This window comes from Apostichopus japonicus, chromosome 16, assembly GCF_037975245.1.
Source record: "Apostichopus japonicus isolate 1M-3 chromosome 16, ASM3797524v1, whole genome shotgun sequence".
Lineage (NCBI taxonomy): Eukaryota > Metazoa > Echinodermata > Holothuroidea > Aspidochirotida > Stichopodidae > Apostichopus > Apostichopus japonicus.
In genome coordinates, this window is record NC_092576.1 from 37709148 (window position 1) to 37724763 (window position 15616).

Below are 15616 nucleotides of genomic sequence, written 5' to 3' on the forward strand. Positions count from 1 at the left end.
TATTTAATAATTAGAGGTTTGAATTTGTTAAAAAAACGAATTTATTTGTAAAGTTTGTTGCATCTTCTTGTTTATTTTATTTTGATTGAAATATGTTAAAGGGTAAAAAAGAAGGTTAGCCTTATTACAGAAATCAGTCATTGTTATTCCTATAGAATGAATTAAAGGTTTGTAAGAGGGGTGAGGGATGGACGGAACAAGAGATGTCAGGGGTGTAGAGAGGGGTGTGTTATGGTAAGGAAGGGTGTGTTAAGGTTAAGTGATATTTGATCGGGGTATTAGGAGGGTGTTTGAGTGACTGTCATGTTGTTATAGTAAAAGCTTGTGCCAGGGGTGAGAAATGGTCCGATGGGTGTCATACTTGGTAAGGATGTGTGTGGTAGGGGTAATGATGGGTGCTTTAAGTGTGGGAGCATCAATAACGCTTATGTATATGTTAAATGTAATTTTTGTTTAAGGGGTGTGGAGCAAATCTGCAGAAAGGAACATAGTAAACAGAATAAATATAATATCGCTTTATCAGGGTTAAAGTTTCAACACATATTTTGTTGTTAGCTATTATATTATTAGAATTAAATATATTTATTTGTTCTGTTTTTATCTTAATGTGGTTTTATGGAGATATTGATTTCACAATCGAATTTGTTTTTGTGTTTACGTTTTTGTATGTTTGTTACTAAATTAAAAACTAAATACAAGTTGTATGTTTTTTGGTGAATGTTAATATCATTTTGATAATCAAAAGCAGAATTATTTGTTTTTCAGGATAGTTTGTTTTGGATTTGAGAACAGATGAAAGAATGTCTTGAATTATTGTATTGTTTGTTGTTGAATAATATTATAACAACGTGTGAATTATTATTCTTTACTTTTAATATTAACGTTGTGTCACATATCTTGTTTCTAAAGATTATTAAAATATGTAATTGTTTGTTGTTTACTTTAAATATATTTGATAAGATTTGTTTTTTTTTCTGAGGTAGAAGGGGTAGTTGGTTTACGGTTGTATAATCGGTAAACCTTTTCTTATCTATAATATTGCTCATATTTTAAGAGCAGGTGTCACGATTGTTTATCTTGTTTAAAAACAATTGTTGATATTTATGCATTTATTTATTTATTTAACATAATTGTATTTGATAAGATTTGTTTTTTTTAAAGAAAATTAGAAATTGGGTTTTGGTGTCGTAAATATATTGATGTTCATACTTTAAAAGTCTCATTACATTCATTGTTAAAGGAAGTTTTATCATGTTTAATGATTGAGGAAGACCGATTTGTGCTCAATCTTGCAGTTAGAGGTACAAACTGTACCCGGTGACTGGAGGGGTTGAAGTGGGCGTTGTGTATTTTGAGGTTTTAGCTTAAGGCTATAGGGAGGTGAATCGTTTACTTTTCAGATGAATTTGTTTTTTAATACTGACTCATTCCATCAACAATTTAGAGGGAGAAACAGAGATATTAATGAATAATTGTTGATAGAAACAAAGATATTAATGAATAATTGTTGTTAGTACTTTCATATTTGTTGATTGTTTATGTTAAGCATTTATTTTATTATTTGTTTACACACATTTTTCAATAATGATCAATGGAAAACATTCTTAAGTATGTTATCTTCCTCACAATAATGTGGTCTGGAAAAAGATTATGTAATATTAGATTTGTACATGTTCCGTACTCACGTGACCCGTTAACGGTGTACTTACATTATGACTGGACGCTTTCTGAAGGAGCTCTATGGCTGACTTATGTACTGACTCACTGTCTTTGTTATTGATGGCTAGAGTTTGTGAGCACAACTCTGTAATAGTTTGAACGTCATCAACCTGTTAAACAACATAGACATTGTAGTATCAATAAAATTGATAAATGAAAAGTTATAGAATCCTAATTATTTATGAAAGTACTATTATATGATCAAGTGCCACTTTACTAGTCCTTACAGTTATAACTATAACTATAACTATAACTATAACTATAACTATAACTATAACTATATATATATATATATATATATATATATATATATATATATATATATATATATATATATATATATATATAGCACTGGATTGGTATTTACGTTTACTTCTCCAAGTTGGTGCTTAGGTTTACCTGAGGTGAAATGATTGGATCAACTTGAAATTTTACATCAGTATACCTTATGGTACTAGGACTGCATATCAGTCGTTATAAGTTGCTACCTACTTTTTGGGTCATTTGGCAAGGAAAAATCAAATTGGTCAAACCCTTACGGTAAACCTAAGTCTTGCTCTCAAAGTATATCCCCCAGTTGGTATATAAGTTGACCTGACGTACAGGCATCCGTAGTTTTCTTGACAGCGGCAGTAGCCTGTGTTCAGTGTATACGCTCTACACTGTGTACACTGTATACGCCAGGGCTAACGCTAAAGCATACCCGTAGGCTGCATTGCATGCAACCCAATAACAGTTTCGGCTAATATAAGATTATGTGTAGTAGCTGTTTCCTCTCGATGCAAGGGGACTGGGCTTGAGATCGGGTCAGTCGTTCGCCGGGTAGTTTGGTTTTCGTGCCCAGGTTCTTTCCTTGTTGACTTTTTCTTAAAAAAGTACCGTTAAAACGAAAACGTCTCACCAACAACTTCAGGTAAGGTCCATGAGATTAGTCAATAAAGTTTGGTGATATTAATAACGTTGATATTATAACGTTGTTGCATACAGCTTCACGTTATTTGTTCATACCCATATTTCAATACTATAGTCTAGACTAGCTTCTAGCCTAAAACTTGTAAGGCCTAGCCTACGTTCGGCTGTAGCCTAGGGCCATAGTCCAAGTCCTCACACTACCTTAGCATTGGGTCAAGGGTTAACTGGTCTGTAGTTTGAGCTACAAATTAATACCAACTGCCAGAGAAATTAGATTTCAAGTAGGTCAGCTTAACTTCTTAGCCTACTGTGCATGTATGTATCATATATGGCCTTAGATTTTGCTGGACAATTATGTTACTGTACATTGCCCTAATCATGACCAGATACTGTAGCATGGTGGGCTTATAATTGACGCACTTAAGGATTTGATCAATGATATCTATCAAGGAAAAATCCAAATTACTCAACTGTATGTGTTTTTCATATGTGTAGTTCCTCAGAAATGTTCTAATCTCAAAATATTTAAGGTTCTGTGCTTATGCACCGTACAATTGAGCATAATTTGACCACAAAATGTCTGCCGTGTCAAGTTCTTTCATACCCCTAAATTGACACATTCGTCGATAAGCTAACTGTAGTGTAGGCCTTAGTATACATCCATTGACTTTAGATGCTGTTTGCTATGCTCTGAGCCTCTAAGCTCTGACAGGTCATGTCCCAGAAAGTAGTGTTCTCATATTGAGGTAATGTTGGGTATTTTAAGGGTGTAAGATTTCCAAATGGCCAAAAAATGTGCAAAACTGGGGGGAGGGTGTTAAAAGCTTAAAAAATACCACAATTTGGTCAGCAAATACCTCAAATGGATTCAAACTCATGAAATATGTAATTCTGTTTGGCTGCAAAAAAGTTTAGGTGGCCTGCTGTATCGTTGCTAGTAATAATTTAAGGTGCGTCAATTACGGGGGTGCGTCAATTATGAAGCCTTTACTATACTGTACAGTAGCTATGCCTAGATTATTATAGACTGAAGTCACCATGCAAATGTAACTTACAAGTAGCCTGTATTGAATAAAAGATGCTATAATTGCTAGAACTTTTCAAAAAGTTCTTGGAAGTCTTTACTCTCCAAAATATTCTCAGACATTCTAAACACCACTGTACTGTAAGATGTCTGAATATCCCAGTGAGGGTATCAATAAAAACAGTTAAAGGATATAATACTAGAAAATCCAGCATCAAATTTGGGCCAATGCAGAATACCTTTAATCTAAGTCTCTCAAGTGATGCATTGTGTTTCAAGTGTCTTATTTATAACTAGCCAAAATTTGTATAAAATAACAATGCCATGCATCCAAAAGGTTATTGAGTCATTTCCATAATGTAACCATTACAAAAGCTGAGTGCACCTAATTAAAAGTTAACATCGTCCAAAAATCTATATAACACAAAAATTTGATAAAGCCTTCTATCCCCTCCCTTGCATATACTGTAAGTCATTTTGTTAAGTCTATTTAGATCCATAAGTAATACCAAGTTGACTAAATGTGCAATATTCAGTGTTAAAGATCTGAGCTCTGTATTGGCCCAAAATATATTGGAGAGAAGTGTACAATAAACATTGAAATAATGCACATCTACACTCTGACCATTTGATATTTATTTGATTGGCACTGTTAATATTTTCTCAGACAAATTTGATGATCAACATTCTCACTCTCAAGATGAATGACAACAGCCCACTATCCAAGGGAATAACACTGTACGATGTAGCTGCCATGCAGTGAAAAAGTCAATGTTGGAACGGCAGCAATCATAGCTAGAGCACAGATGCCGTCTGGGACAGACTGATGTGGTGACCTACTGCATCATTGACAGCAAAATGGAAGATATTTTCTGAATTAACCAAACAGTAAGTTAATATTCTGTAGGTTTGACATCTCATAAACTTGATACCATAGGACTCTATTATCTCAAATACGAGTAACATCTGAGGTAATTTATTCCAAAGTTATGGAATAAAGAAAGAAACAATCAGAAGGGATGAACATTTTTGTATGATCTGGTTAATGTGGTGGTATCTTTTCCTCTATCTCTATAGTATTTAACTACACTAGAGCTATATCCACTCACTGGTTTTTAATCTTAAAGGTCAATGCAAGACAACACCAAATTGTCAGGCTAGGTCCACATAAAATGTACATGCATATTTAAATTTTGAAATCTTTTCAATTGGTAAAGCTTGAATGACTTGCAACTTTTAAAAGCACTTGCTATGGTAGGGAGCTGTTTCAGCTCCAATTGAATGCATGGCTGCATAAATAAAATGTGTAATGTTGTATACAAGGCAAGATGAATCAAGAATTAATGGGCCCAAAATGGGATGGATAAACGAATTGAAATTTACAGTGAAAATAGTAAATATGAAAGGTTGTGAGATGATTAAAATATTGGCTGAATTACAGGAGATTTAGTTTTGTAAAACAGTTCATTGTTTTCTTCATTTGTAGAGTGTGAGGTCATGTGAGGTCTATTCTGTAATCGCAAAACATTCCAAGCTATATTGCGCGTGCTATAATTGGGACCAAATCAGCATATCTTTAAGAGAAAGCTTTTCTTTTTGTACCAACAGATGGATAGATCTACAGGCTAATACAGCAAAGGATATGCTCTAATTAGAAATGCCAGGCAAGGTTATCACACAGTTTACAGTGGGGTGAATACAATCATCAACCAAGCTTTTCATCATGCTGTACATAGTGGTATACAGTAGCTCCTTGTTGGGCTTATCAATTAAAAGCTTGCATAGAAGCCGATGCCAAGCAAAGCAAAAGTATGTCCTGTAAATCGCAAAGTAGATTCACACATCTCATGTATATATATCCTCTGGGACACAGCACATCTTTCAATGGAGTTAGGAAGTTGCTGGGAATAGTTGTTGGATTGATAATGTAGTAGCAGTAACAGAACACTAACTAGTTCCAGGATATGTTACACTGTTACACCATATAAAAGATAGAGGAAATTAATATTATAAGCTTCAAGCAGACAGAACCAAGAGAATGCAGACCAGTCTTCATGGGAAGTCTTCTACATATTTTACTGCATAAATGGACTCATTCTTTTGCAATGTACTTCTTGAAATATTTTAGTTTGGTGACATTGTGGCACTACATGTTTTTGTAAGTATTAGGGAACATTTGCAGCTGCTTGTCAAGAACATGGAACTTGTTATACAACTGAAGTGGTCCTGATGCTTAAGTGTTGAGGTTACTGGATATTTTGCTGCCTTACCTTGCTTTAACTGTTCTTAAATGCATTTCTCATGTTTTAAGATGTTTTAATTTTGTATTCCAAGCAAGATCAGCAAGCCATAGTACAGTAATTTTCAGCAACCACCACACAGATACTTGTGCAGGACTAAGGGTATTTGTTAGGCAGATTACTATTATCAAAATCTTTCAAACTTTTATCCCTCAAAATCTCCAGGGGTACACTGCATTGTTTCTGAACCACAGTTTCACAATTCTACAAGTGGGTTTCAGGGGTTATGCTATGGGAAAAGTTTACAATGTTAGGCCTGACTTAATTACTGAAAGCTTGTGGTCTTTTATTACACCAAGAACCAGTTTATTCTTTAAACAAAATTAAATTATTTCCCCTCAAAATTGAGGGGAGTGAATACAGCAAAGGCACATGCAACTAGCACCAATGTCATGGAAACCTAGTGCAGCCCAATGAAACATACTGTAAAACCACAACATTTGTAACTATAGGTATGACATTGTGCAATCCAGGGGTATTGTGTGTAATTTTGTCCCTCCAAGCATGGAAACTCCATGATATTGTGGGAATTTGCATTGGTAACGGTATTGGATACATGTGCCTATACTGGTAAGTCTAGATAAATACTTGAGGTATAAGTTAGTTCCCAAAATGTTTCTCATGTATGAGAGAGGTCAGTAAATTGAGGTCATGTAATAGTGCAAGTATCCTGGTTTATGTGAAATAATCCTTGTGGAAAATATAAACTGGGATTGAAAATACAATCAACTGCTTGAATATGATTGTACAATTTTTATTGTGTCTCGTCTTTTAATATCATGCTAATCTCCACTACTGTATGTGTTTGGTAAAAAGCCAAATTTCTGGGTAGAAGTTTAAAAAAGCAAATCGTCAACAATTTTTGATGAATTTTAAGCAATCACATTTACTGCCTCTATCTCTGTTTATGTTTTGAGTCAGCAACACAGTATACTGTACAGTAGTGTACAGAAAGGGACACTTTCTGTTGTATTCCTGATCAATTGAAAATTGTTTGTTGTTTGACTGTTTGTAGCAGTATTCCTCTGAGGAGTGAAACAAAATAAACATACAGTGAACAGTTGCAACTGCGCATGCATTTATACATTACTTAAATTATGTACGCTCTGCGCCAACCTGTGGTGGCGCTCCGCTTAGACCCTGATAAAGTCGAAAGCGCCCGTACAGACCTTTCTCGCCCCTCTGACCAATATCCCTAGCTCCGCCGGCCACTGGCTCCCAATCTTCTTCCCCGTCAATCCATCTAGTACCCCCCCCCCTTCCCCAACCGTACCTCGTATGTTAAAGGAATATCTAATGATTAGAGACACTAATTCTAATGTTAAATCAGCAAAGAGCAAGCAATAATGATTTTATCACTAAGATTTTCTTTAATTTCTCAGTTACACCGTCATTTAACTTCCCACTCAATCTTACACTCCCTGATACTCTTCCATCCCAATGTAGGAAACTTCATCGTTACACGCAGCACGCAACGATCTTTGTTCTACTTAATTGATCCTTACTGAGTCTTTCAACTTAAAAGCATATTTTTTTTTCCAAATAGATTAGTGAAAGTTACACAGTTTAATAAATTGGAAGCATCTCCTTGTTAAAGAATTGTATTATCGGCGTATAGTCTTCCGATAAGCGTAACTTAGGTTTGAAAGAAATCAATGGGAGCAGGCAGTAATGATATAAACTTACATATATAGGCTATATATATTTTCAAATCTCTTATTGAACGAATTATCAGCCCCCTGGTTACATCGTCATTTATCATCTCTCCCCCATCCTGCCCTACCCTTCTTCACCTCACACACTCCGCTCTATAGGGTTAAAAATAATCAGCGAGAGCAGGCAGTAATGAAATTTACTTACATTAATGATTTTTTTAAATCTCATTTAGGACAAATTATTAGGTCCCCCTGGTAACATCATTTACCCCCCCCCTTATTCTCCCCTTCCCTTCCTTACAATCACCGCTTCTCTTACACCTAATATATGAGATATCCTCGCAAAGCGTGATGAACTAGGTCCCTCATGTATCTAATGCGTGGAAGGAACTCGAAAATTTCTTCCTTATCCGCCTATACCAAGCTTTCTCCAAGAAAAGAGTTACAGTACCTATTACCCAGATTTTTAAAAATAGCCTCCTCATAAAACGTGATGATCTATGTCTCTCATTAATCTAAAGCATGGATGAACTACCAACTTTAAGCATATAACAAAGTTTTTCCACAAAAGAGCTACGGAACCTACTACACACAAATTATGTAAATGTCACTAAACGGCATCCGTAGGGACATCGTTTTTTGGTCCACATTTGAGTTTCCATCATATCTTTAATCTGCTTTTCATACATATCTTTTATTGTGATTGTTATGATAACCACATCTAAGGACGAGTCGTATTATTGTATCCAGTGGAATTGTCTCGCTGAGATATAAAAGGATGAATTTTCCGTATGTTTTCACGGTAGGCCCCTCTGTTCAAGGTCAATGCACGACTATAACATTAGGTCCACTAAGTGCGGATATTGGTCTCCATTTGCCACTATTGCAGTAAACCCAACCGAGCAACGTGTCTACGGTGTCTCTTAAAAGACAATATTATTAACAAATTCGAAAGAATTTTTAATCTCTTTGGTTTCATTTTAAAAGTATTTCTGATAACATTACGTACAGAATTCTTTTATATGAGAAAGGTACATATGAGAAACATGACAATGAACGTGATAAAGCCAATTTATAGCGATCAATTCGCTCAATTTGTTTCAAAAAATTATTGAAAAGTGATATGAATTTTTCCTCATTCATTCTTTTTATTTGAGCATGTTGAACGCTTGTGATAACATGTCATTACGAATCATTGCAGACGCTCACCCAAACCGTTAAAAAATACCCTCCCTCTCCCCCCTTCTCTTCCTACACTGAGCTCCCAACAGTGGCGGAGCGTCAATACAGTCAGGGGGTGGATGCCCCCCCCCCCCCCTCAACGGACTAATATGGACTGCTGGCGCCCTTTTCAGCTATTGATCACTTTTTTTACTTATTCGCAGTATTGACTTTTTTTATGGCGCTCTCATCTACCTATTGACATTTGTCACATTTTGTTGGCTATGACACCTATTTATTCTTCGTTTATCTGCAAATTAGCAAGGCCCGGAAAGGGTCATTTCCGGCCATATAGAGAGTATCTTTACTCAAAAGATTTCTGTACGCTCTGCGCCAACCTGTGGTGGCGCTCCGCTTAGATAAAGTCGAAAGCGCCCATACAGACCATTCTCACCCCCTCTTACCAATACCCCTAGCTCCGCCACGATAACAGGAGTGACTTTCCATATGTTATTGGTAGGAAATTGCAGGAATAATTGGAATCCTCAATGAAAACTATACGTAGGTAGTCTTGTTTGCGTGGGGATTGAGTTGTGTAGGTGTTACACAAAAATGTAGATATGCTTTCTTTATTCTTGTGGAAAGCCGCTTTCACTTTGATATCAGATAAACCTGTGGTACATGCAGTGACGTAGCCAGGATTGTTCCAGTGGAGGGGGTGGGCGCTTGGGGGGGGGCTTGAACAATTCCTGGGAGGGCGTCTTGTTACTACCTGAGGTGGAGTGCCACCATATGGGTTGGCGCTCAGCATACGGGAAATTTTCAGCTATAAAGACCTCCTAGATCGTTGGAAATAACACTTCCCATGCCTTGTAAGCTGCTCTAAAGTTTCACAGCATCCTTTATTTTGAGATCCCCATGTCTTGATATGGTCATCAAATAGTTTAGAGAAATAGAAGAAAAAAGACAATCTGGTAAGTTGCTTTGAAATATCATGACATATCTCGGCCTATGCGCTATGTCACGTCAGGTTTTTCAGCAACTATAGCCTACTGCCGGTCCGCGGTCGAAGGGTCGTTCATGAGTGGTCATCATGGAGATTCGATACCATGCAGACCAATGAATGATATATTTTTCGCACAGTCTTGCAAGGTTTAAAGAAATGGCTCCTTACATAGTTGGCATGATTCAAATTCATCCAGATGCAAATGCATTAATATAATTGGTCGAGAACTTGCTAGAACAGTAAGCTGTCTGAATTAGCATCTTCAGATCGAATATGGGTTTGCTGAGTTAGGGAGCAATAAGTTCGAAGTACAAGGACCAACCAATGAACACAATTTTAACATAAGAGGCAGAGATAAGACACTTTAGCAGAAATCATAATGTCTTCTTTCTGTTTATTACTGATAAATGCAAATATTTTCATTAAAAATCAATATGAAATTTCATGTTACTTTCAGAAATATGTAAACAAAGCAACTTCAACAACTTCAGCTCATTCACATTCATGCTATCAGCTATAAAATTCACTGTTTGTTAAACAGCTCCTAGCAGTAATATGCATTTGCACGACATTGTATCTGAGGTTCATTATGTAACCGGTGTTTTCTACATACAGTCAAATTAAAATGTTAAACTTGTTCACCTGCAATGGTCTAAATTCAGAAAGTACATCAATATCATAACTCTTTTGCATGTTGTATAACGGTACTGAATTTGAAGTGGATTATATTTATCAATGAATATAGCAATGTTTTGGGTAAAAGCAATTAAAGCATCCACTTGAACTTCATGTTTTCCTTGCATTGTTTGCTACTTCCGACTATCTAGATTCGAAAGGGACGTATAGATATATGCTCAATACCTCAAACAACATAATTTAACCTTGTTTCCCACAAAAAATGTTCTGTCCCAGTTTTTGTAAACTACTCGGGATAAATGGAGGGGTGGGGGGGGAGGTGTTGGACAGGTTGGGAAACTAAATATTTGACAGATGTTGTATTTGACAATAAAATTCACCTTCCAAGGAAGTAATACAGTTCTTTAAGTGGCATTTTATGAAGGACCTACAGTATGTAACGATAACAGAATTGGTTATTGCCTCCTGCTGAAATGTCCAATAAAGACTTGCAGTATTGGAATGTTCATCAGATTCCTCATTTATAGAAACATCTGTGTTTATTGAAACTTTCCTAGGATGTTGCCAACAAGATGCAGTTGAAGTCTACTGTACCTTGTTGTCAAAGGTGGAGCTCACAAAAAGTCCTATCAACTAGTCTTATTCAAGCAGTGGCAACATATGGGAAAAAAGAAAAGCAAAATATGGTACAATTTTGTTAATATTATTTTGAACTATTTATCCCAACACCCTACCCTCCTTTTAAGACTTTTGCAAGCTTGTAAACCAGTTACAGCACTCATGCAACATGATATGACAAAGGTTCATTGCCAGAACATGAAACTAGCAATTTGGAGTAAATTTGTTAAAAGAATGATGAAGTTAATACACTGAAATATTGAATGGGGCTCAAAAGAGCTTAAGAAGTCTTTTGAGGTACATTACTTGTTCTGATAAATATATTAATTGCCCTAAGATTCAGATATTAAAGCAGCTACTAGTCAGATACTAGATAGTATGGGATCATGAAGGTTTTCAGATTTTACCTATATTGGCCTCAAATAACCTTTGACTTGGCTAAGAGCACTCAGCACATGATACACCTGCATACAAACTTCCATTCATCATTCCAATATTGAACTATCATGTTAACATGGCTTTCAGTTTCAGATATCTAGTTATCTCACATGGGCTTCTGCTATACTGTACAAATTTATAGAATAGTACTCAATGTCAGAAACCTATATGCACTACATATGACTACCAACTTTTCCTTGTTGAGTTAGATGCTCTATGTTACTCTACTGACCTTGAGTAGCTTTTGACCCTCAATGAAGCCAACACCTACTGAAAATTCCAGTATAAATATAAAATTAATGAAATGATTCAGAAAATACTTTAACAGAAAAGAAAACTATTATAAACACTTTTGTTCATACTGACCTCAGCGTAAACAATTTAGAGACCAAGAACATATGGTATAATAACTATTAGCTAACATTTCTTCCCTCTACTCTGCAATTTTGAGAGAACAATAAGCAAAATTGATACTGGCAAATGTAACATGGCAACAATAACAATAATTCACAAATGATGAGGACATCAGAAAAAGTAGCAACCATGACAATGATGATGATTTGAAAATCTTAATGAGCAATCCTAAATGTAACTAGAATTTCACTGTTAGTAGAGCAGGGTTCTCACAAGCACGTTCTAACCTGGCGGTGGTCGTGGTTTGAATATGAATTTGCCTCTCCCTGCATGGTTTGAAAGTTGAGCGCCCTGGCTGAACATTTATGAACCAGGAAAAGCTTGCTGCCACTTATCTGGTCCGAAAAAAATTATAGCATGAGGTAAATTTCCTCCTGGGTGCATCATTATCATAACAGTTCAAGAATTTTTACCAAAGGTGATCATATTTGAATATCTGGAGTCGGCTCGGACTTGAAGGGTCTTGGATTTGGCTCATACCAACAGGGCTCGGACTTGGCTCAGACTCTGGCTAATTGGACTCGAATACAGCTCTGCCATATATATATAAAAAGATAATGGATTGTTAATAATTTATTATATGATGTTGAGAAGGTAGAGACTTAGAAAGTTAACTCATAAATGTAATGGATAGCATTAAACTCTTCGTTTCACTAACAAAAGGATTCTCAAATACAGTACTAGCAACATTACAGCTGAAATAATGGATCACCAATACGATGCAGTGAAGAAAGGGAGTTTAATAAAGAGCATCCCTCAATGTAATGACTAGGATAAAACTCTTAGTTTCACTAACAAAAGGATACCACATGCAGTACCAACAAGAAGGATGCCCATTATATCGAGGGTTCACTAGACTTGCTAGACCCAACACCCCCATTGTGGGAAGCATTATTGAGCGTCTAGTTAGCATTTATTGGGTAACTGAAGTATTGAAGGACCTTGGTGTCTCCCCTCCCAGTAGTTTTATAACATTTATGAACCAGGAAGAGCTTGCTGTCACTTATCTGGTCCGAAAAAATTATAGCATGAGGTAAATTTCCTCCTGGGTGCATCATTATCATAACAGTTCAAGAATTTTTACCAAAGGTGATCTTTGGTATCTGGAGTCGGCTCGGACTTGAGGGGTGTTGTATTTGGCTCAGACAAGATGGACTCGGACTTGGATCGGGCTCTAGCTAATTGGACTCGACTACAGCTCTGCCATAAATATAAAGAGATAATGGATTGTTAATAATTTATTATATGATGTTGTGAAGGTAGACACTTAGAGAGTACTCCTGAATGTAATGGATAGCATTAAACTCTTCGTTTCATTAACAAAAGGATTCTCATATACAGTACTAGCAACATTACAACTGGAATAGTTGATTACCAATACGCTGCAGTGAAGTAAAGGAGTTTAATAAAGAGCATCCCTCAATGTAATGACTAAGATGAAACTCTTAGTTTCACTAACAAAAGTATACCACATGCAGTACCAACATGGGGGGGGGGGGAGGATGCCCATTACATTGAGGGTCCACTAGACTTAAGGTTTGCTAGACCCAACATCCCCATTGTGGGAAGCATTATTGAGCATCTAGTTAGCATTAATTGGGTTACTGAAGTATTAAAAGACCTTGGTGTCTCCCCTCCCAGCAGTATAACAACTGGAATAATGGATTGGTGAAACAATGTTTTATTTGATACAGTGAAGTAAGGGAGTTACACGAATAATAGTTAATGCAATGAATATGATTAAAATCTTTGTTTTACTAATGAAACTTATTCTCAAATACAGCAACATAAGAATTTGTATAAATGGATTATTAATAATGAATTTTATGATGCTGCGAAGGAAGAAAATTCATTAACAAATTTTAATTTGTATGCTGCATGTCATATACCTGTCCAGAAACTAAAAAGAAAAATTCGAACTCATAGAATGCACCGTACCTGGCTCCAAGCAATGACATATAAATCTAGTCCTCATTGTATCTACAGAAGTTGTTTGTCCAATTTTAATCGAAAGCCTTTTCTTTCATTGAAAATTTTGATCTTCAGTAAAAATATTCTTCTGTCTGCAGATTTTATTGATGACAGTACTTCCTTCTCTTGTGGAGAAATTCCATCAGCTCTCGTTAACCTACAACGAACCAAAACAACATTTCAATCATATGTCAAAGTTTCACTGAAGTACATTCCATGTAAATATTTTTTTAAAGCCTCACATTTTGATATTGACATTGTTGCAAAAGGTACAAATAAACACATCATAATTAAGGTTAAAATGTGATGGTGTGTTAACACCTCAAGTCTTTGCTTCACAATCCTACCTACAATTCATTCCAGCCTGCCAGATGGCAGATTTACAGTACATTTGGTTTTCAAAGACTACACATAAAGTCATTTCTATTCTGATAACATTCTATGATGGTGGAAGTAGCAAAGTAAAACAAAAGGTATCGCAGTGGACTTGGTGGGAAGTGGAAAGTCTTTCTTACATTACTTTGTTAGCCATTGCCTTAGATCGTTTACAGTTTTTGAAAATAAACAGCAAATTTTCATCATCTTTGTTCGTGTTGAAACTTATTACAGTAAATTTATATTATGCATAGTGTGTGTTGATCAGACTTAGAGGATATTAAAGGGAAGACTTTAGAAAACTAACTTCAGGTCATAGGGATTTAAAATATATCTAACAGTCAATACTCACTGAATATTAAAGACAACTGGGATGTTTGCAATATATGCTTGTGGGAGCTCCTTATTTGCATATAAGCCATTTCTCTCTGCATCCCATGGTCAGCATGAACCAGCAGTTCAAAGTTACAGTATTTTGATATCCTGTGTCGACCTTGAAATTGCAGCCCTGTACTTCTTGCAATAAAGTGGAGCATATCTGCTGTGGTGTTCTCATTCTTCATTCATGCATTCCTCAAATTGTGCCAAATTTAAGCCATCTTTTCTGACAAGAGAATGAACATAAATAAGTCCAGATAATTGTTTCATAAATTGCAAGTGGAAGTCTTGACAGTGCAGTTCCCTATTTAATGTCAATACTTAGGGTACATGTTGTCCAATATTCATGTCAGTTTAGTTAATTTAGCTATCACTTTTTTTCATGGAAACCGCATATGCAACAATTGAGAAAAATGCCACACTACTAAGTTTGAATATTGATCTATTACTGTATTTGGTATGTAAGTTGTACCCAGGAATTTAGCATGCAATCACTTCAAGAGATTGACTGAGTATTCATGCATGGTTCAATGCCTCATCCCGCATGCAGTTCATTTACTAAAAAATTGCATGCACCCTAGACTATGTATACCGGTACATTTAGTCCCTCAACGTATCATTTGGGGTTTAAGCTCCGGACTACTCGTGTACACAGACTTTGGCATTATGACTGAGTTCATTTTTAATGTTTGGTTTCAATGATGTTGAAACTTTCCACTCATGATGGCATACTGTATGTGTGTGTGTGCATTGGTAGGAGTACTGTGTTTGTGATCCTAGCTTGTAAACACAGTTTCTCATGACAGTAAGCTTTATTGGACAGATCTCATAGTTGGTACAGTATGTATGTATAGATGCATCACAAGTACAAAAAGCCTATTGTTTTTGGTGAAGGTCAAAGGTAATTTAGGTAAAAATGGTCAAATTGTGAAAACTCAATTTGAAGCATGGATAGATCTATTTATTGGTATGTCTAGGCCAGTGGTTGGGTCAACAGGGCAAACTTGTG

At 35.9% G+C, this 15616-nt stretch overlaps 2 protein-coding genes and 1 long non-coding RNA gene across 4 annotated transcripts in view; 1 reads left to right on the top strand and 2 right to left on the bottom strand.

Moving 5' to 3' along the window:
- Positions 1–15616, bottom strand: part of LOC139982313 (uncharacterized) — a 156335-nt gene that overhangs the window by 132719 nt on the left and 8000 nt on the right. The gene's annotated exons all lie outside the window — the stretch shown is intronic.
- Positions 1–15616, bottom strand: part of LOC139982302 (uncharacterized) — a 150758-nt gene that overhangs the window by 10330 nt on the left and 124812 nt on the right. The gene's annotated exons all lie outside the window — the stretch shown is intronic.
- LOC139982918 (uncharacterized) lies at positions 2039–5567 on the top strand. Its single transcript, XR_011798428.1, has 3 exons — positions 2039–2632; positions 4323–4543; positions 5264–5567. It is a non-coding gene; the product is annotated as an uncharacterized lncRNA (long non-coding RNA).